At 41.6% G+C, this 22,262-nt stretch overlaps 1 long non-coding RNA gene across 1 annotated transcript; it reads right to left on the bottom strand.

The window, feature by feature from the left end:
• Positions 1–1,008: 1,008 nt before the first annotated feature.
• Positions 1,009–21,674, bottom strand: LOC121288538. The gene is made up of 3 exons (XR_005945373.1): positions 21,554–21,674; positions 4,716–4,837; positions 1,009–2,788 (listed from the first exon to the last, which is right to left on the bottom strand). It is a non-coding gene; the product is annotated as an uncharacterized LOC121288538 (long non-coding RNA).
• Between the last annotated feature and the right edge of the window lie 588 nt (positions 21,675–22,262).

Raw genomic sequence — 22,262 nt, 5'->3', positions numbered from 1 at the left:
AAACTATTTTTCTATAACTAATTTGAATCTGATGCCAAGGAATTGAGATGGCTGTGGGACCAAGGCCAATTTGATTGAACTGGAAATTAATTAGATGTTAAAGGCTTTGTTTTCACCCTGACTGGAATAATGTACATGGTCAGATATTTAGCAGATATGTAAGACCTGGATGGATTGCTCATTACCGGGATGGGCAATATTCCTTACCATTGAGTCTTTAACCTAGTTTGATTACATAACCCTAATGACTAAGGTTTTAAATAATCGTTTGGTAGTACAGAACTTGAGTATTGCTGAAAACAGTCATTTTTTGTTGCAGCTTTTGTCTTGCACTCATCAGGACAATTCACAAGAAAATACCAATGTCAGGGGAAAACAACATATTTATACTGTATGAGAAGAGAGTGCTGATTGGTTGGCAAGTGGACACTGATTGGTAGATGTGTTGATATGGAGAATGCACCAGTCAATGGTGACTGACAGTTAACTCCCAAGCATTGTTTGAAATTTAAACCAGGCAGCTTGACTCTGATTTGTCAAGACATTGCCCTGGTGACTGAACCATTGAATAGTTGTAACTTTTTTCTTTTAGCTAACAGGATGCTGCTGTCAAGTCAAAAAGACATTCTGCCTATCACACAAATGAGTAATGGGTATATGAATTTCCGTGCCAGTGTGATGCTCGGTATGTAGGCCATACATCCCAAAGACTAGCGGATTGTATCAAACAGCAAGCTCCTTCCACTGCTCACAAGGTACAAAGTAAAGACTGTATCCAGCCAGCCCGTGCTTGCAAAACTCGAAACACAGTGTCCAACATTAGATGTGATTCCGTGAATGGACAGTTGCTGAATAATCCTCAGTGCTAAGAATTATGCTGACAACCAATTTAAGATTGTCAGTTGGGCTCACAATGTTGTACGTTTGCGTGTACTGGAAGCTATATATATTAATACAAAGGGCCCTGTTCTTTGCAGACAGAAAGAACATGTACACACACACCGCCTGTTTCAGTTAAACAAAATGTTTATTGGTTGTAAAAGGAACTATATAAATGAAAGTCTTTCTTTCCACTATGAAGATTTATGCTAGTGTTTCATCAAACGTGTTTCAGTTCAATTGTTGAGCCGTGTAATAGACAGATCATACAAAAGGGGTATTTTAGCTTTGTGGGCTGAGTTTATTTTCATTGTTTTTAAGTTAAGGGGTAGAAACTAGTCATTGTTGCATCCATTTTCTGGCCAGGCTTCTTATAGGCAAGTAAAATAATGGAACCAACTTGAGGATTATTTATTCAATATTATGATAAACTGAACTGCTCTAATTAATCAGCGTGTGATGCAGCAGAAGCACACCTTACCTTTGAGTTACTAATGGTTTGATTAAAAAGAAAAACTATTGGCTTGTGATCGTGAAGTTTATCATGGGGAAATTTTGATCTATCTTCTAGATGCAAGTGGTTAGGACATTTGTGCCAGATTCCTGCTGGTGTTATTTTCAGGCAGGCAGTAACTAATTTATTTGGAATTTGTGCTACCTGTGCACATTTTGCAGAAAGCTACAATCCCAACCAATATATTGCTTATGGCCGCTCTCAGGAACATTGAGAGACACAAAACACAGTGATGTGATCTGTGATTTCCCCATTCAGTGAATTTTCGATTTCAATCATACCAAATGCCAGGAACCTGTTTACACAAGAGAGGAAAGGAAAACTTGCAGGATCAGTTGTTCTATTAAAGAGTTCTGTTTTATCCGTCTTTTCATCTGCTGAATGCATACTGGGATAAATCCCTACCAGAAAATGTTGACATTGATTCTGCATTCAGTTGTACTCCAAACAGTCAGTGCATCAGTTAACATCAAACGGTGTAACTTGGAATGAGTCTTGATTGCTAAAAGAGTACTTATTGTCATCAACTAATCTCTGCCCCTTAATATTTCCTTTTACTGGACAGTAAATAAAGCAGTGAGAAAGCAGCACAGAATCCCAGCCCAGTCCACATCCTGCAGGCAGGCAGTATGTGAATGTGAGTTCAGAAGCACAGGATGCAGTATGTGTTGAGGCCAATGAGGTGGAAAGGTTCAAATCTACAAATAGCTGAAGTATGAATATTGTTGCTGTACAAGAAAAGCTTAGGATCAGAAACCAGCTGTTCTTGATAGCCATTGACTCTGAACTTACTGCTTTGTATTTTTCCTTAGAGTGTTCACCTGAGCTGATTCTGTCTGTGTACTTGGGGACAAAAGATAAAGATCCTGCAGACTGACAGTTTCCTGCAATGAGCTATTTTTAAGATATGTGTAATTAAGAGTTGCAGCAAGTTCTCTGATAAAGACTGAGTTATCAACTGGAGGTACTAGTTTCCGTTTATCTGTGAACCACATACTCCCTGTAGGATAAACAATGGCAAGTTGTTATAAAAACGTTGAAGTGGAAAAAAAATTGAGGGCAAGATGTTTTGAGACATGTTATGATCCTGGAAGAGCCAGTTCTTGTGTTCTGAATCATAAACTGCCAGCCTGGTAACTTCAATCCTGTCAAAATAAGAATTTCATTTTTTTTTTGTACATTCTTTCAATTTAACACATGAGCAACCAGTTGTCAGCAAGGTTCTCGAAATTCCATAATTGTCAGGAAACCCCCATCATCCTCATTTCCAGCTTTGGCAATCCTGTAGCTACATTTTCACTCTGTTCCTCCATCAGTCATCTTTCTGTGCACAGACTGGTGTCTCTAAACTCCCCAACGTAGTGGATCAGTAATGACTGTCGAGTCCACATACAGCTATAATTATTGAATATTAAAGGAAAGTGCATTAACCAAGGAAAAATCTGAAAGCTTTAAAGATCAAGGTTTACTTTCACAAATAATCAGCTATCTGTAATTTCACTGATGTGGGACCTCAAAGGAAAGGGTTCACAAGTCATATTTTTGCAGCTAATTTACTAAACATTTCAATCAACTTAAAAGTGCTGCAGTGGTCAGAAGTTATGAATTTGTAATTACAATGTCTCTCCTTAGTCAGGTCGAAATCTAACTCCACAGTTATACAGCAAACTGCTCCACAGTGACCTTCCTGATATAAATCCTTCCTTACTGAATCATGTTGATGTAATTTACATAAGTGGATTTCCAAATCTTGGATCCAATACACTGGTCCATTAAGTTTCCAAAAAAAAAGTCTCAATGGGCAGGTATGACTTACTGTAAAGCATTGTACAAAGTAACACATGTGTGATGCAGATATACTGCTGCTGGGTCTGATAGTTCTTGCACCATTCAGTTTGACATAGGTCATGGAGTTATTTACAGCACAGAAAGAGGCCATTCAGCCCATCGAGTCTATGCCAGCTCTCCATGGAGCAACCCAGTCAGTCCCATTCCCTTAGTTGAGCCCTGTAACCCTGCAAGTTTATTTCCTTCAAGTGCCCGTCCAATTTCCTTTTACTGATTGTTTCCACTTCCACCACTCTCGGGGTGGGGGGGGGGGGTGGCAGGGAAGTCCAGGTCATTACCCCCCACTGTGTAAAAAAAGTTCTTCCTCACATTCCCCCTGTATCTCTTACCAAGACCTTAAATCTTTGACCCCCAGTCCTTGCACCATCAGCTAATGGGAACAGTTTTTCCTTGTCTACCTTATCTAAGTCTGTCATTACCTTGAACACCTCTATCAATACCCCTCAGTCTCCTTTGCTCCAAGCTGCCCCACATTTTTCAAAACAGATTTTGCCCAATGTCACACTGATTCAGATACTATAGGGCCCTTTCACACACAGGGAGTAGGTAAGTTGTCAAAACTATCCCCTGTCCCCAGAAAACTTTCTATTAACACTGCACCACTTTTCCTAACCAAATAGTTCCTTCATAAACTCCAACTAATCCATAACCCTCTGACCTATATCTCTTCCATATTTTCCCCCTTGTTTCCCATTTCCCTATTGCCTTATCAGATCAATCTTGTTACCTCCTTTCCTGTTTCTAAAAGCATCATAAAAGCTTTATCTTTTCAGCTGCATCTTTAGTCTCCCACACTTTGAATTCCCTTTCTCCTTGCACATTGCCCTTTTCATCTCTCTAAGTACAAGAGGAATAGATATTGAGTATGGGATTCAGTGATCTCCTCAGTCTGAGACCTCTTTCTTGTTCCTACACCAAACCAGTTTGTTCCGGAGGTGGCGAGTGTAGTGCATCAATGTCCATGGATTTTGGGAAGCAGGTTTGAATTTAGAAAGTCTCTTCTCTCCTGAATGTAAGGATTCCAAGTGGAATGCATTTGGACAGTCTCAATTATTTCAAAGAGAAAAAGTTCCACAAGATAAAGTTACCCATAATTCAATACAAATTGGCATTAAAACCCCATCTCTGTAACCTACTCCAGGGAGGGAAGTATTGCCAGGGCTGGGCTTAGCGCAGCGCTGTGTAGAGAGTAAGAGAGATATGAAGAGGAGACTTACTTTGGCAATCCTGGTAAAGTCATTAAATTTATTCCTGCACTGCAACCAAGTCCTAGGAACTTTGCTTCTGGCATCGACTGCCCCAGCCACCTCATTCACCACTGTTGCTGGCTAAATTCCTGGGACACCGATCTGAAGGGAAGAGGACCTCTTTCCCTGAACCTTGCTTCCTTCATGAGGATGCCAGTATCTAAAAATCAAGCTGCCCTGGCCAGTGTCATACAACCTGCTACCTCTGTTGCATACTGTCTACTCACCGTCAATGAAGACTTCATCACTCCTTTATGAGCTACAGGTTGGCTTTAAGCAATGGTGGACTGCTAGATTTCCTGCTCTCTCGAACACTGAACAGCCAATACGCAGTGTGGCAGCTCACCGCCTGTATTTAAATGAGGCCCAATTGTAAAAATTAATCAGGTTAATGTCATTGGGCAGGCCCCGCCCACTGCTTTCCTGATTTGCTGTACAATCAGTCCCATTATATTCAGCTCAGATCACAAAATGGAACTGGTTCAACATCATGGATTACAAATGGTATTAGATCAGACAGTATGGGCATTGTAACAGCTGTTTGGTGTCTCACTAAGAAGACTGGAGGCTTGTATGTTTGAACATAAACCATTTATTGGTAACCCATAACAAAAACATCTCCAAGGTACAGCCCTGCATGAGTGCTGTCCCCATGCTGGCTCCTTCCAGATTCTTCTCTACACGATCTACTACCATGTGACTCTCTACGTCATGGGGAGAATTTTCTCCCCGTCCAGCGGGCTGGTTGGGAGTGGGCTCGGAGCCGATCGGCGCCCGCGATTGGCTGCGCGCCGCCATTTTATGTGGATGGGCCAATTAAGGCCCGCCCAGCGTGACACACACCTGGAAGCGCTCAGCGCTACCTGTGCAGCGGCGGGGGGAGGGGGGTGGTGGTGAGGGAGAGTTGGGGCACGGAGCTGCCTCAGAGAGATTAAGTTCATTTCAAAAGATTTTTAAAGTGAAAAAAAATTACTCAGACGTGTCCCCTCATGTGACAGTGTCACATGAGCTGGGACATGATGATGAATTTTAATTTAAAAAGTTAATTTATAAACCCTTCGTGAAACCCCATCCCACCCATGGATGACGTTTCATGAGAAATGTGAAGGCCGCCTGGGCTCTTCGCCTGCCCGCCAACCTTAAGATTGGATGGGCAGCCCTGTCAAATAGCTTAATTAATTTATTAATGGCCTTAACAGGCCTTTGACAGTTTGGCGGGCATGCAGCCAAATCTGGTGCGCGTCCACCGAACTGAGGATCAGGCCTGCCCCCACATGTCAAACAGAAGATTCTGGCCCATATCATGGATGGTACCATTCTCCAGTCACGCATCTACCCTTGATCTGCTGAACACCCTTATCCTACATTGACATGCTGCTATCCCTTAAAGACATATTACAACAATGGGCACACTCCTGGATGTAGGAAACAGAAACAAGTTATAGGAGTGATCAGCACTGCTATCACTGAGAGAATATTTAAGGCAGACCAAAGATATACGTTAGGCAGTTACATAATTTTTCTGTTGCTGGTCTGTATTAATGGGGTACCCACCCATTGGGAATAAGAAATTAAGGTGCATTTCGTGACTTTTAAACAAGGGAGCTAGATTACAAGGTTGAGGGTCTTGCAGGAGATCTTAAATTCTTTAGTGAGAATTCTCAACCCTTTCCTCCCCTCTCCTTAAGCCAACATCTCATACTAGAGTCCAGTTCCATGGAGCATGGCAACTGACCAACAATGCCCAAGCAGCTATTCTTCATTGTGTGTCTAGAATGAGATTGTTGGCTGGTAGCCAGTTCCAGGGAATATTGTACCTCGGCCCGCTCTGTCCTCCCTGATGCCCACACATGATCACTTTACAACAAGTATCACCGAATAGTGAGCAGGAATGAGGACATTGGCTATGTTGCACCCTCAAGGACAAGAAGGCATTTTTGAGCTCCCTTCCCACTGCCTCAAATGAAGTTGATTAGCTCAATAGAGGCCAAGGACTAAATGTATGGGTGCCCAGGTCTGTGTACCACCCCACACAGGAGACCAGGGAATGCCAAGAACATTACAGAACAACTTTTTCTTGAATAGCTCTTCTACAACATAGTATTTCCCTCTTTACACATCATGATCATATCATCTCTGCCCAGGATTAATGGACTCATATCCAGCAAAGAGCAGGAATTTTTCACCTTTATTTTGCACTAATGTTTAAGGAAGCGAGTAACGTAATGGATGTACAGTCCAATCATGGGACGGAGTGGTTAAACTCAACATCGGCAGAATATCACAATATCTCCCTGTGAGGAATGGGATAAAGAATTTATTATGAACAACACCTTCCCCACATTTCTAACCAGCCACACAGGGTGTAACTGTGGCCCCTTTACACCATTCCATTAGCAGAAGCCACCCCCTCATTGCTTTAACAGCTGCTGCAAAGCAAAAATAGTTACAAGACTATTGATACCCAATGAAAGAGATGTTTTCGCTGGTGCCTCCAGAGTAGCAACACCTCACACTTTGTAGAGTTTAATTAGCATTGAGACAGTGGATCCCATTCTTTCTGGTCAAAGATGATAGAATGATTCCCCGACCATCGGAAAAAGCAGTCAGGAGCATTATCACTTGCGAAGTGCAATCAAACACATATATATCAGTTTCAGTGATGTAAAACCTTCTGTGCAACATCTGGAACGCCAGGTTATCGCAGGAACATTATAAAAGAGGGAGTATTCCTATCCTGGTAGCCAGATTATGTCATCTCTGTCTGGTTGATGGGGTATGCCATCTAGCAAACAGGAGCGATGTTACAGTTTTGACCATATTTGTAGTGGTGTCAGGAAACTGATGTCAGAGTTAGTGTCCAGTCACAGAAAGAGTTGTTAGCATAAGCAGAGTTCACAATATCTCCCTGTCAGAATGGAATAAAAGGCTTGTTGTAAATGTTGGCAGCCGGTATTAGCACAAAGGGAGCTTTACAAATGTATCAGGAACCATTGGGCAATGCCAGGCTTTGCCATGGTCAGTAAGTTATTATTTAGGGATACAGAGTCACCTTTCACCCTGTGCAGGCTGCTTGGATTTTCTGCAGCAAATCAAATGCACCACCAGAGGCTGAACATTTGTGTAATTTGCTTTCATCAACTTTGGGACATGTCACTCATATCATCTTCTGCAGCCTGGAAGGAGCCTGTTGTATATAAGTTAAAAGCTGTGGTGATTTTTAACAGCCACAGGCACTGCTGCCCATGCCCTGATTTAAGGGTATGGGTTGGGGCTTTGTCTACATCAGGTGACAATAGCTCAGTGATATCTTCCTCGTGGTGGAGCAAGGGTGCATCAGTGAATTTGGGGCCCTCGCTGCCTGTCATCGCTATGATTTGTTGGACGGGTTTATTGTGTGGCGAGTTGGGCAATGGGGCAGGCCACTATCACAGGTCCTACGAGAGTAGGATCTTTATCTAAATACTAAAATGAGATATTTAAATGCTTCTGTCACGAGCCTTGAACTCCTTCAGAAAAGCCTGGTCCAATATGGTGAATAGTGGACTTCCAGCACAAAATGAGTATCTGCCCATCACCCAATATATTGGACTCTTAGCCTTTATTGCACCATTGTAAAACAGACAGGGTGCAATCCAATTTCTGGACTCAACATCCTTGTTAACTCTGAAAATATTATTTAAAAATTACACTTTACTGGTGCCTATTAAGGACCACAAATGGAGTGAACACAATCTCAGTCAGGGCAACAGAGAACAAAGAGCCCCGCATACAAAATTTTATTCAGTGCTTGAAAATAAATTAATAATTTTAAGAGATTGGCAAAACGTTTAAGTCAGGACTCCATATGCAACCTAAACTGAAGCTTACTTATACATCTTAGAAATTCTGATCATTTTGTTGATGCAGTTTATAGAAGAATCAAAAATAGGATCATGTGTTTTCCTAATCTCCTAATTGTGATGTATTGAGAATAGAGAAGTGTGTCTAGTGTTAGTATTTCATTTGTGCACTTCAGTGTTGAGTAACATAGGTCAGCTTTTTCCATGACACCTGCCTTAAAGAATGTTTCTATCTACCCACTGTCAGTCTAGTGAAAAGAAGATTAATCCTTCTCTCCTACAGAATGGAAAATTCTTTACATTCCTCTCCCGCCCACATGTTCCTACCTTAAGGGTTTGTGAAAACACAAGAAGGCATTTCAAACAATGAACATGCAGAAGGCACTTGTACATCGAACTTGGTGAACTGCAATGAATCTGTTGTAAGTTCACTGCTTGTGATTTAATTTGCAAAGTTGCCTGTTCATGCTATGATACACAATCACAAACTAAAGCTAGCCAGGTTCTTCTTGGTATTCACCCTACCAGTGATTGCCTTTACACGGCTGCAGTTTTCTAACAGTCAGAAAAGGAAGGAAGATCACTTTGTAGACAGTAGAGGAAAAGATCAAATTAAGAGGTAAAGTGAGTTATTTCCCTTCCTATGTTGTAGAATAGACTAAAATGTTTCATAGTAGTTGCTTGCAAGTCAACCAAGTCAACTACAACTAACTACAATTGTTTTTCCATTTTTAGTCAACCAAACTAACTGCAGCTATGATTGCTGGTATCACTATAACCAAACTACACAGCCCAAACAACTTAACCAGACAATCAGAGCATTTTCAACCACTTCATCACAGAAAATAATGCCTAAAAATAACAGATTCAGGGGAAAATGTCCTTTGTTTAAATAGGTATATCATCATTTACTGATGAGGATGACTCAAGGATTTGTTTATATGAAGAATGCATATAAATTTGGGTAAATGTAACAAAATGGAATTAAAATAACTGGTAGTTTAGAGATAGGAGTTAATAAAAATCTCAGTCATAGTAATATAAAAGCCAAAAACTGCGGATGCTGGAAATCGGAAACAAAAACAAAAATACCTGGAAAAACTCAGCAGGTCTGGCAGCATCTGCGGAGAAGAATACAGTTAACGTGTCAAGTCCGTTCTGGTGAAGAGTCATATGGACTCGAAACGTTAACTATGTTCCTCTCTGCAGATGCTGCCAGACCTGCTGAGTTTTTCCAGCTATTTTTGTTTTTGTTTCAGTCATAGTAATGTTGCTTGTTTTATTATTAAACGTTATTTACAGAGCTTTTATTGGGATATCTATAAATTAACTTTTTCTTAACATTGTGTACAAAGCAAAATATACAGTGGCACAGTACCAAGAAAGGTTGGAACATTACCCTAAGTAATTTGCTGGCACAACAGGTTAGGTTGTGATGTATTTTTTGTCACCATGGTGCACTCAGAGACTATCCAACAATTTTACACAGGGACTTCCCAATCATTGGAGGAGTTCCAGAAGTTATCAGAACATTCACTGTCAAAGCAGTACAGGGGAGTTGGTTTATATTGTGGGTGCAACTCTCAGCTGGTAATTGATAGATTGACGCTGGTTCAGAATGGGAGTGGGTCACTGAATATTGGAAAGAAGCAGGAAGAAACAGAGAAAAATTTAAGCTTTAGAGTTCCTTAGATATTCCAAAGAAAAACGCAGAGACACGGTTTGCAGCAGGGCTCCACTATGGCTGGGATTCTCCAGTTGATCTTATAAACCTCCTCCTACCTTGTTCAAGGCCAGTGACATCAAGGAGTGGCCCAGCAGTGAAGCTGAGGGGGCCAGTGACTCGCTATTCCTGGGAGTTCCCACTCTTCCTACTTAGTCTTGGGACTAGAAACCAGTGTGATGAGTGGGTTATACTGTACCAACATTGACAGGTTCAAGTGGTCATTGAGGCCCAGAGCGGACTTGGTTGTTCTCCTCTGCACCCTCTGCATTTTGTGATCACATGGGTTGGGGGTGGGTGGTGTGTGGTGTGCAGCTGAGCACCAGGGAAACACCCAGATTAACCACACATTCACCGACTGTGTAAACTTCAGTGGAGTTAGTACTGGAGGGCACATGTGTGTGGTCCCAGGGTAGCCACTAGAATCAGAGCCCAGAGAATTTCAAGGCCAAACTCTATTTTTCAAGACCTGGATTTGAATTCAGCCTCAGAGATGGTTAAGGGTTTAAATAAAATGAAGTTGTGTAATTCCAACCAATGTTACCCAGGCACAGACTTGTGAGAGGACTCATGAAAATATTATTTGTCAATAAGTTTAATTCCATTTACAAAAGTACTGTAGAGACATCTAGTAAAAATATGAATTTCCATAGGAGCTTTCATGGTCTCAAGACATCCCAAAACGTTTTACAGTCAATGAAATACTTTGAAGTATAGTTACTGTTGTAAAGTAGGAATCAGGTAAATTACACACTACTGGTATAGAACTGAATCAGCAGACTTGTGAACAAACTGCTACTGAGCAGGGCCTGCTGCTGTTTCCTGATCAGCCTTCTATTGTTCTGTGTAGAATAATAAGCATATTTGGTGTATTTCCTTCCTTTCAGTGAAACTTGAGAACTCGGCACAGCAAACAGAAATTTCTGCTCCTAAACTCTTCAGTCTGCAGTTTTCCACCCACCAGAATAAATGGTCAGAAAACCATAGTCTGTGGGGAATGTCTTAACCTTACATATCATTACTTTGGTAGTCATCACTTTGAGATGCTGGAAGGCTGTCAGAGTCCAAGGAATTATACACCAGAAATATCAACATCTTTTAATTCCCTTCCTCTTACATTCCGTCAGAGGTTAAATAAACTAGATCTGAACAACCCTATTACAATGATTTACAATTCACACAGGTAGGAACATTATCATGAAAACTGGAATCCAAAATATCACTAACTTTCACAATTTGAAGTATGATTCATTCAACCACCAGTGATAATAGCCCTGCTAATATATTGGTAGGAATTTAAGACTTTATGGTATTCCTTCTGATTGGCCATGTGTTTGTGAGAATGACTGTTCTGCTGTCTCTTCCTGATTGAGGCACTGATTGGGACACTGTGCATTTCTAGCATTTCCAGTTTTCACTACTGTGTAGTTTCTATATCCAGGCTAGGTTTCCATGTCTCTCAATATCAGTGACAGTTGGGGTGGAACTTTATCAGTGGTACTCTGTTACCAATGGCAGAACCGGAAGTGTGCACCACTTCTACCCTCTCGCATTTTCCCTGTTTCCCAAACAATTACAAGTAAAACTTAAAGTGCCAGCAACTTGCACGGGAAATGTGCAATTGTGCAGTGGAGGAAGCTTTTCAGTGGTGAAAGACGCCATTAGCTGACAATGCTGCAGCTATGGGTTGGCTATAAAAGAGCCTCCTAGTCAAACAGGGAGGCTCTGTATCACAGACAAAACTTTCCTACCCAACCCCATTACCATTAATATAAGACTTATTGAGAGGTGCCACGGGTGATTTTACAAATTTAAATTCCACTAAGTATTTCACATTACATTTTAACTTTACTCCTATGTGCATCATGTTTATTTGTTGACACCAGCATAGTCAGAGAGCTAAATGTACTGGCAATTCTCATGGTTGGCACCCATTGATGACTACAGGGAGTTAGGAATATTTCCTTTATTGTGGAAGAAACAATGTTGTGTTTTTTTGTTCTCTCTTTATTGAACATTCATGTTATTGTCCAGTGTTGTACTTGCCACTCTGTGGGACATGGCTGATCTTGCAGGCTCACCTAACCCTCCCTTCTCTGCATTGTAAAGGATCAATCTCGGGGGGGAGATAATTGAAACGTTGTAGGTGAACTCAAAGCCCTGTAAGGACTCTCCCAGCCAACACCCTGAGATGGACACACATTTCGACAGTACTGGCACAGCCCTTTAGGCCCCTCATTTTCTTACCTTGACTGACTGTCCCACAACCTCCGCACCACCACACCCAGAACGCCAAGCCCTTCCCACTCCACTCCTCCTTGCACCCAAACCCCATCCTTTCAACCCCCTGGTCCCTTACCCTGACTCACCCTTGCCAGTCCTGAGCCTCCATGCAAGCTGCCACTCTCCTACTACAGAGTTCAACAAGGAAAACAGCTGACCTCAGACACAACTGCACACAGCTGGCTGGTGCACGCACTTTTAAACAAACGTGAACCGAGCACCACGAGATCCTCATGTGCCACTAACTTTATCTTGAAGGTAGGACATAATTTAAAAAGTGTAACACCAATGGGTGTTCATGGCACGCAAATGTATTACAAATATTAACCCACCACAGGATGGCAAAATGCTCTGCACAGTGCAAACACGCCACTGACAATCTCTGCATCTCTACCTGCCATCAGGAAATTGAAATCTTGCATCCCACCTGATACAGCCTCCCCTCACACCACGTTTGCAGCTCTTGCAAGCTCCATAAAATCCCCCACCCCCCATCCACCCCCTCCAGGTATCACAGCAAGGCCTTTACAATAATATTCCAAATCTGTTCATATTGTATCCATTCTGATAATGAAGACCAACAAATTCAAAACATTTTCAATTTCTGTAAGTTTTTACAGTGAAGAGCTTTCATCACACCTGTATCTTTCCCCTTGATGATGCAGCGGCCCTGAGCCCTCTGGACAATCTCCTTCACCTTTTACAATCTAAACCTGCAGAAATGGATTCCAAGGAGATTTTCAAGCAATCAATGTTCTGTGGGATCTATGGAACCAAATGTACCTGTTTTCTCCTTGTGATCTTTCAGTTTAGTACCTTAATCAACAATGAACCTGCCCCCTAACCAACAGTGAACCTGCCCCCTAATCAACAGTGAACCTGCCCCCTAACCAACAGTGAACCTGCCCCCTAATCAACAGTGAACCTGCCCCCTAACCAACAGTGAACCTGCCCCCTAATCAACAGTGAACCTGCCCCCTAACCAACAGTGAACCTGCCCCTTAACCAACAGTGAACCTGCCCCCTAACCAACAGTGAACCTGCCCCCTAATCAACAGTGAACCTGCCCCCTAATCAACAGTGAACCTGTCCCCTACTCAACAGTGAACCTGCCCCCTAACCAACAGTGAACCTGCCCCCTAATCAACAGTGAACTTGCAGTTCACACAAATAGAATCAGCTCCAACTTGAGACTGAATTTCAAAATATACAGATACATAGAAAATGCACAAAAATATCAATATCCAAAGTCAGAACTTGAGAATTATATGGAGCACACATTGTAGTGTTGGAATTTGGGCAAATGCACAGCCCAAAGTGCTACAGAGGTTCACAGATGAGGGAGGTCATAGGATTGAAGTTTAGTGACCTATTGTGCTCACTCTCAACTGGAGCAGATCCTAGGATCCCCAGAGGGGTGAAAATAATGTCCAAAATTCCACTTCCTAACTAATAGTCCCTGCCAGAAGCATACTTAGAACTTTGGAGCAGGCGTAGGCTCTTTGGCCCTCAAACCTGCTCTGCCATTCAATAAGAACATGTCTAATCTGATGGTGGTCACATCTCCACTTTCCTGTCTGCCCTGCCCCACCTCCCCACCGACAACCACCCCCGCCCCCCCCCCCCCTTCCCTTCCCTTATCTATCAAAAATCTGTCCAACTCTGCCTTCAATAAATTCAATGACCCAGCCTTCACTGCTCTCTGGGGGAGAGAATTCCATAGACTAACGGCCCTCCGAGGGAAAAAAGATTCTCTTTATGTGGTTATTAAGTGATCTGATGGTGAAATGCACCTCCAGCATGTTAGAATTGTCTAAGATCATAAAGAGAAAACAGAAGACGAAAAGGGAATAGAGAAACAAGACAGCTGAGAGAGAGGAGCAGATGAAAAGGGGAGAGAGAGAGACTGAAGATATAAAAGAGAAGGATAAAGGGACCAGAAAGAAAAAGATAATGAGGATCAACAGAAAAGAATGAGGACCAGAAGTGAAGAATAGAAAGTTAGGAAAAGAATAATGAGGGAAGCAAAAGGAGCAAGCTTTGGTGAGAGAACGGGGATAATAGAGGGGAAAGAATGAGTGTGGGTAGAGGAAAGGGTAAGGTGAAAAGGAGGACTGGTCCTTGTGTGCTTCTTTGTATGTGAAGACTTGATTTATTATGTTCTCATATGAGTCACATGCACTGTTTTAATATGCATCTGATTGGATATTCCTGTTCTACCATATCAAAAGAGGGTATAACTGAAGCAGGGGTCAGCAGTGGTTAATCTAATCCTTCATGTTTATATCTAGAAGTTAAGAGTTTCTGCAGCTACACATCAACATCAGGTCTCAATTTATATGGTCTCCACCACATAATAGTGGGTAAAGATTCACAGGCTATTTCTCTTGCCTGTGCAATTTGCTCCCAAACATTGTTAGTGCCTGGAAGAGTGCGGAAGAGATTACTGTTGAAACCGGCTGGGTCAGGCCATAGGAAATAAATCACTCACCAGTACCCCAGCACAATTTGGCAATGTTTTCCTGCAACCAGTAGCATTCACTTCACACAACATCTGATTCAGTTACAGTTTCCGGCAATCAGAAACAGCTGGACCTATTATGTCAAAATGTCTAGTCTAGCCTCAAAAATATTCCTTTAAACCTCGTTCTCTCTCTCTCTCTCTACTTATATAAAATCTTTGAGAGAATTCACAAACACCAGATTTCACGTTCCAATGATCACAATGCCATATGTCACATTTGGTATGAAACATTAAATCGCAGCTGAATAATCCTGGAACAAATAGAGAACAAAATGTAGTTTCTTCATGTTTTCCCTGCCTTGAATTGACTTTATTTGGGCCATTTCCACACTGAGGGAGGGTGGGGGGGGAGGAGCGTCAACTAAAAAAGACAGAGCAGGTTATAGGCATGAGAACCATGTTACAAGCCCCATTACAAACCCCATTAGAACCATGTTACAAGCTCCATTACAAACTCCATTAGAACCATGATACAAGCCCCAATAAGAATCATAAGATTATCACCAGACAGGATACAAAAAAAAAATCAATACTCCCACTGTTGAGCAAAAATGTAACCTATGGCGCTCTGATACTTTGCAGATGTTGAGTATTTTAATCAAAGGAGCATTATTAACCCCACCAAACTTCCTGAATTCCTACCCAAACCTTCAACCCACATGACCATCCATACTCGGTGATAGACAACCCCATGACAATCTCCATGATCACGACCTGTCAAGGGTAACTGATCATTCTCTAAAAACATAGTGTAACATGTAGTAACTAAAACAGCTGCACAACAGATCAGTGTGAAAATTCAAAGAAGACATTAGGAAATGGAGCAACATTTACAATTCAGGTCAGAATGACCATCAGACCAAGGATAAGATTATACAGAAACTGATCCAAAAGAGATTTGAGGTGGCAGGAAAGAACTGGAGGGAGGCTCAGCAGCTACAAAACCTAATGGCAGAAATTCTTTCAATACCATTACCAGCACGAAGGTTGTCAAAGAGGAAGTTAGAACTGTAAGAGGTCCAAATGGAGTTGAGCATGCAGATGAACAAGAGATAGCAAACATGCTAAGCAAAGACAAGACAAACAACATACCATTCAACACTAAACACACGTCAGAACTTTGATTTGAATGAAGTACAAGATCCCAATAAGTCCAAGAGATTAAAAAGGGTATCTGAGCTTTATCACTAAGGACTTAGAGAGACATTTATGGAGGCTTGTGATGGGCTGATGGTCATTTTAATGAAGGCAAAGGAAGGAACCATTATAGAATATATTTGGAGTCAAGCACCAGCGAGTGCATGAGCTGAATTGCCTCTTTCTGTGCTGTAAATTCCATCACTGATTCCACATCAGTTGACTACCTGAACACAACAGGTAAACAGTGCTGAGGAGACACAGGATCATCACAGAGGCCGTGCTTGCTTTATATCAACTGGGTTATAATGTCCTACATAGGCTGACATGCCACAAAGCACTGGGAGAAGGTATGGGTGGGAAAGGCACTCCCAGTCCCAGATCCCAGTCTCACCTCTGAATCAGAAAGCTATGAATTCAAACCTCATGCCAGGACTTGACATGCCAGTACAGTCATAAGGAAAAATGAATGATTATAGGTACTTTCAGGTTCGTTGATAATTTGAGGCCCCATTTTATCTGCTCAGTTAAACATAGAAGCTCCCATGCAAGAAGAGTGTCCTGGTCCCTAGTCCTACTTCAACTAATACCATCGAAAGCAATAAAGCACTTGGTGATAATAAATGACAATTATCTCATAGCTTTGTCAGCGAAGAACTCCCAGGGCAATGTTTAAGACCTGTGAACACTTTGCTAGCAAAGCAGCAAAATACTGAAACAAAAACAGAAAATGCTGTAAAAGCTCAGCAGGTCTGACAGCATCTGTGAAGAGAGAAACACAGTTGATGTTTCGAGTCCATATGACTCTTTTTCAGAGCTACTCAGAGCTTCAGTGAAATACTGAGTTGGACAAGTTAATGGAATTTCTCCTGCTCAGGGAACGTGTCAGTAAGACCCCATTATAGAATCAACTGATAATGGAGAATAACAAAACTAGCTGGAAAAACTCAGTAGGTCTGACAGCATCTGCGGAGAGGAATACAGTTACCGTTTCGAGTCCGTATGACTCTTCATCAGAACTAAGGAAAAATAGAAATGAAGTGAAATATAAGCTGGAAAAACTCAGCAGGTCTGGCAGCATCGGCGGAGAAGAAAAGAGTTGACGTTTCGAGTCCTCATGACCCTTCGACAGATCTGTCGAAGGGTCATGAGGACTCGAAACGTCAACTCTTTTCTTCTCCGCCGATGCTGCCAGACCTGCTGAGTTTTTCCAGGTAATTCTGTTTTTGTTTTGGATTTCCAGCATCCGCAGTTTTTTTGTTTTTATTATTGAAATATAAGCTGGTTGAAGGGGGTGGGACAGGTAGAGCTGGATAGAGGGCCAGCGATAGGTAGAGGCAAAGAAGAGATTGCCAAAGATGTCACAGACAAAGGGGTGTTGACGGTGGTGATATTAGCTAAGGAATGCGCTAATGGTGACATTAAGGGTAGAAAGCAGGATGAGCAAGGTACAGATAGCCCTAGTGGCGGTGGGGTGGGGGAAGGGATCGAAATAGGCTAAAAGGTGAAGATAAAACAATGGATGGAAATAAATTTAAAAATAACAGAAATAGGTGGGAAAAGAAAAATATATTTTAAAAATATTTTTAAAATGTTAAATTATTGGAAAAAGGGAGATCAGAAATGGGAGTGGGGATGGAGGAGAGAGTTCATGGGCTGAAGTTGTTGAACTCAGTGTTCAGTCCGGAAGGCTGTAAAGTGCCTAATTGGAAGGTGAAGTGCTGTTCCTCCAGCATCTTCCGATTAGGCACTTTGCAGCCTTCCGGACTTAACACTGAGTTCAACAACTTCAGACCATGAACTCTCTCCTCCATCCCCACCCCCATTTCCAATCTCCCTTTTTCCAATAATTTAATATTTTTAAAATATTTTTTTAAATATATTTTTCTTTTCCCACCTATTTCTATTATTTTTAAATGTATTTCCATCCATTGTTTTATCTCCACCTTTTAGCCTATTTCAATCCCTTCCCCCCACCCCACCCCACCCCCCACTAGGGCTATCTGTCACTTGCTCGTCCTGCTTTCTACCCTTAATGTCACCATTAGCACAATCCTTAGCTAATATCACCACCGTCAACACCCCTTTGTCCTTTTGTCTGTGACACCTTTGGCAATCTCTTCTTTGCCTCCACCTATCGCTGGCCCTCTATCCAGCTCTACCTGTCCCACCCCCTTCAACCAGCTTATATTTCACCTCATTTCTATTTTTCCTTCGTTCTGATGAAGAGTCACACGGACTCGAAACATTAACTGTGTTCCTCTCCGCAGATGCTGTCAGACCTGCTGAGTTTTTCAAGCTATTTTTGTTTTTGTTTCAGATTTCCGGCATCCGCAGTATTTTGCTTTTATTTAGGATAACGGAGAATTACTGGTCATCAGATTAGCAAAGACTGAGCAAGGTCACTTTTATTGTTTCAGCCATGATGGCTAGAATCTAAGCGCTGCTTCCTAATGGATAATTTAAATTTGTCTTTGTCCCTTTGCTTTATTGTTCTTATCCTGTACAATATTGCAACAAAATTGAGTTCATAATTTACTTTTCCCTTATCATAGGTGGTATCCACTGTAGTGAACAGAGGGGCTCAACTTAAGGCAGAAACAAAATTGCTGATTTAAGAAAATCACTTTCCTGAACCTCACCCCAGTTTATACAGTTTAACTGATCAACAGGGTATAATATATTCAACCACCAGAGGGAGCTGAATGAATTGGAGATGATTTATATTATGTGATTCAGTGACTGTTTAATTATTATCTGCTGCCCGGTTCCACCTCCCCCCACCTCGATCAGACCTCAACTCAGAAGCAAATTGGGGTTGCATTTCTATAGCACCTTTCAGGGCACCTGAAAGCCAATGAACTACTTTTGAAGTGTAGTCAGTTTGGTTTGTGGGAGATTAGTGTGCAAAGATAATGTTCAGATAATCAACTTTTGCTATATTGAAGAAAGCGATTATTTTATGCATATTTCTGCTCAGCTCTTTTCATGGGAATGTACAGGGACCATGATAAACTTTGATATTTTGCCTGAGTTCCATGGATTAGAAACATTTTCCATCTCAATTCATAATCTTCCCTAGCCCAGGATTTCTGTCGCACTGAAGAATAAAGTACATTGGAACTATTTACAGCAGTTATCAGCACTAACCTGCTGTTCGCTCAGCCAAGCGATCTAACAATTCATTTTCAGATCAGAATCAAAAACTCCTTGAAGGGTCAGTTGACTCAACGATTGATGGTGTCAGTCATTGTAACTCGAAACATGTTTATGCACAAAATCAGCCTAGGCAAAGGTTTCTTTTCAAACAATGCAAAGTGCCTGGTGAAACAAGGAGCAGGTCTGTGTGCAGCACGGATCTCAACAGTATTGCAAAACTCAACCAGTGCAGGATCTAAACACACAACATCCTACCTCCCTAACGATGCACAGTGTAAGTGTGAAGTGTTTCCACTTTGATTCTTGAGAAGAAATTTGATTTTAATTAAGTTATTCTGTTGTTGCAGGAACGAAGCTTTCTTTATTTTAAACTTTTGAAAAATAAAGGTGAATTACTAAATACCGAAATGAAGAAAACCATCAGAGAATACCCATTGATTAATGGTTAAAACCCAGACGACAGATTAAAGAAACAGAATTAACAAGTAAATAATATTAGTAATAACTAGCAATTATTAATAACATTCCAACATCTTTGCGTATTACATCTAATTCTTAACATAAATAGTTGTAGAAATTATACCTGTGGAACTTGGCAACTGCTCTGCTGTAACAAGTTATTCCCAAGAATATCATCGAGTCTTTTTCAATATATTTTCACAGATAAATGACTTAAACTAAAACTGTTTAAATAAGTAAATTTGTTCCCAGCCTATCAGCTTAATAATGGATATATTCAGCTGATAGCTTCAAGATGATATATTGACATACTGCTGCAATAAAAATAAAATACTGCGGATGCTGGAAACCTGAAATAAAAACAGAAAATGCTGGAAATACTCAGCAGGTCTGGCAGCATCTGTGATGAGACAAACAAAGTTAACAATATGACTCTTCAATGGAATCAGTTCCGAGAAAGAGTCATACGGACTCGAAACATTAATTCAGTTTCTCTCTCCACGGACCTGCTGAGTTTTTCCAGTTCTTTCCGTTTTCATTATTATTGACATTCAGCCCCTGACCAATAGCTGGGTCACCGATGGGCATCAAGGTTGCCGAACCCAGCTACATATTTCACCATGTTCATTGCACTAAGCACCATGATGCATGTCCGTCAACATTAATTCTGAACTTCTCTTCCTTCTCTGGTTGTTTCACCATTTTTGAAAATGTCACCCTTTACCCCTCCTCCCAGCTCTCCTACAAAGTCCTGACCTCTGAAGCTCCCCTGGCAACTTCCTCATAACACAGCTTCTCACCTTTTATCCTCATTCAAACTTTGCACCCAGTAACTAATTATCCGTGATAATGTCAATCCACACCTAAATTCTCATCGTTTCTTTGCTCCACCTTTTATTGCCCTCGTTTACCCACACATCAACCTCTCCACCCCTCAATCTCGACATCACGTGTGACCTTGTCAACTTTGAGGTCTCTATAACTCAGGCCATAACCGGAGACTCTGCAGAGCATTCCGGGGTAGGAACCCCTGATTTTACTGATTTTATTCCTTCCCTGGCCCAGGAGTGCTGAGTCCAATTGGAGTCCTATTTTCATCCTGGCTACAATCTGGAACTGGTCTACTTGAAGCAGCTCAATACCAGGAACTATGGAAAACATTTTAACAATTCAACCATTCAGCATCTCACTCGTTACAAAATAAAACAAGTCTTGCCAGTTGTTCCTTTGTGAGGAGTTTACTTCATAATTTGAGTTTTACACTCGCATGAGAAATTTCTTTCATATACAATCATTTATTTGAGAGAACAATGTCACCTCCCCATCTATCTCCTGCTACATTCACTAATAGCCTTGTTACTCAGGCCGATTAATCATATTCACAGAGCTGACTGACTCATTTCACTTTCACGTCACTGTGAACAGTCAGTATGACCAAGCCTTCATTCCTTTCCTGACCTCAACGGGAAATCAGCATTGCTAAGGGGGCTTGCTTTAGCAGATTGCTCATTAACAGCGACTCAAAAAACGAAGTTATTAACACATTAATAAGTAATTAACCTGAGTGTAGAGATTCTAGTCGTGCATTTACTTTAGACACAAGGTACACACTGTCATTATCCAAATGCACTTCAACTTAAGTGTTTGACTATTGATAGTTAGTACACACTCCCAACAGGAAATTTGCTCCAGTCTTTTACTCAAAAACTAAAAAGGAACATTTCTTCTGTCAGAAATTTACTGACAATTTTATTATAGATAATAAACTGAGCAAGAATACTCCCAGCTCTCTTTCATCTAGTTGGTAAAACTGCAAGTACAGAAATCTCAAAGTTGCACATCCTCTGGATTCCCTCGCTGGCTTGTTAATTACTGAGGAAAAGCAACACACTCCGATTTTTCACCAAAGCAACAAATTCCCCATCATTCATGACTCACAATGTTTGTCCCTTTACTCAGTCTGACCCCAGTCTCCAGAGAAGGATTTCCACTGTTCGCCCTTGCCAACATTTACATTGTTCTAATCCCTGTGCCGGGAGCATAATCTACCACAGGGTGGCTGTCAGCAGACAGCAGCAACCCAATAGTAAAGTTGCCAGGATTCACTGAGGCTGGCGATAGTGAAATTTTATTTATAACAATGCTGGCTCAGCCGATCCCAGTGGGACTGGGTGACAGCAATGCGCTAGTACAAAAGGAATGCAGCTTTACTCAGTACTGTCATTCCTTCGAGCATTCTCTCCCCATCTCTACAGGTTACTCTCACCCCAGCTTCCTGCTTCATGTTACTCAGAGCTCCATCCTCCATTACAAGCAGCAACCACAGGTGGAATTCTGATTATTTTCATCTCAATGTTTTTCTGCCTTTTTCTACCCCCCACCCACCCCACCACCCCCGATTTCTCAAAGTTCCTGATCTCGGCCTTGTTGCTTTGGGGATACACATATGTCAGGTCCATCATCTACTGATAAGGAAGGATTAGGGAGTTGGGTGAAGGCTACACTCATGCACTCTGGTTCATTTTGAAGGCCGAGGAAGAGATGGTTGTCCATATCAGTGTAGGGAGAGAAAGGGGGAGGAAATGTGCAGGAATTTTCTTTATGGTGATCCTTTATGATATCTTAAGATTGCAAGTGGCCTCACAGC

This window comes from Carcharodon carcharias, chromosome 15 (genome assembly GCF_017639515.1).
Source record: "Carcharodon carcharias isolate sCarCar2 chromosome 15, sCarCar2.pri, whole genome shotgun sequence".
NCBI lineage: Eukaryota > Metazoa > Chordata > Chondrichthyes > Lamniformes > Lamnidae > Carcharodon > Carcharodon carcharias.
This window is presented reverse-complemented; position numbering and strand designations above follow the sequence as displayed.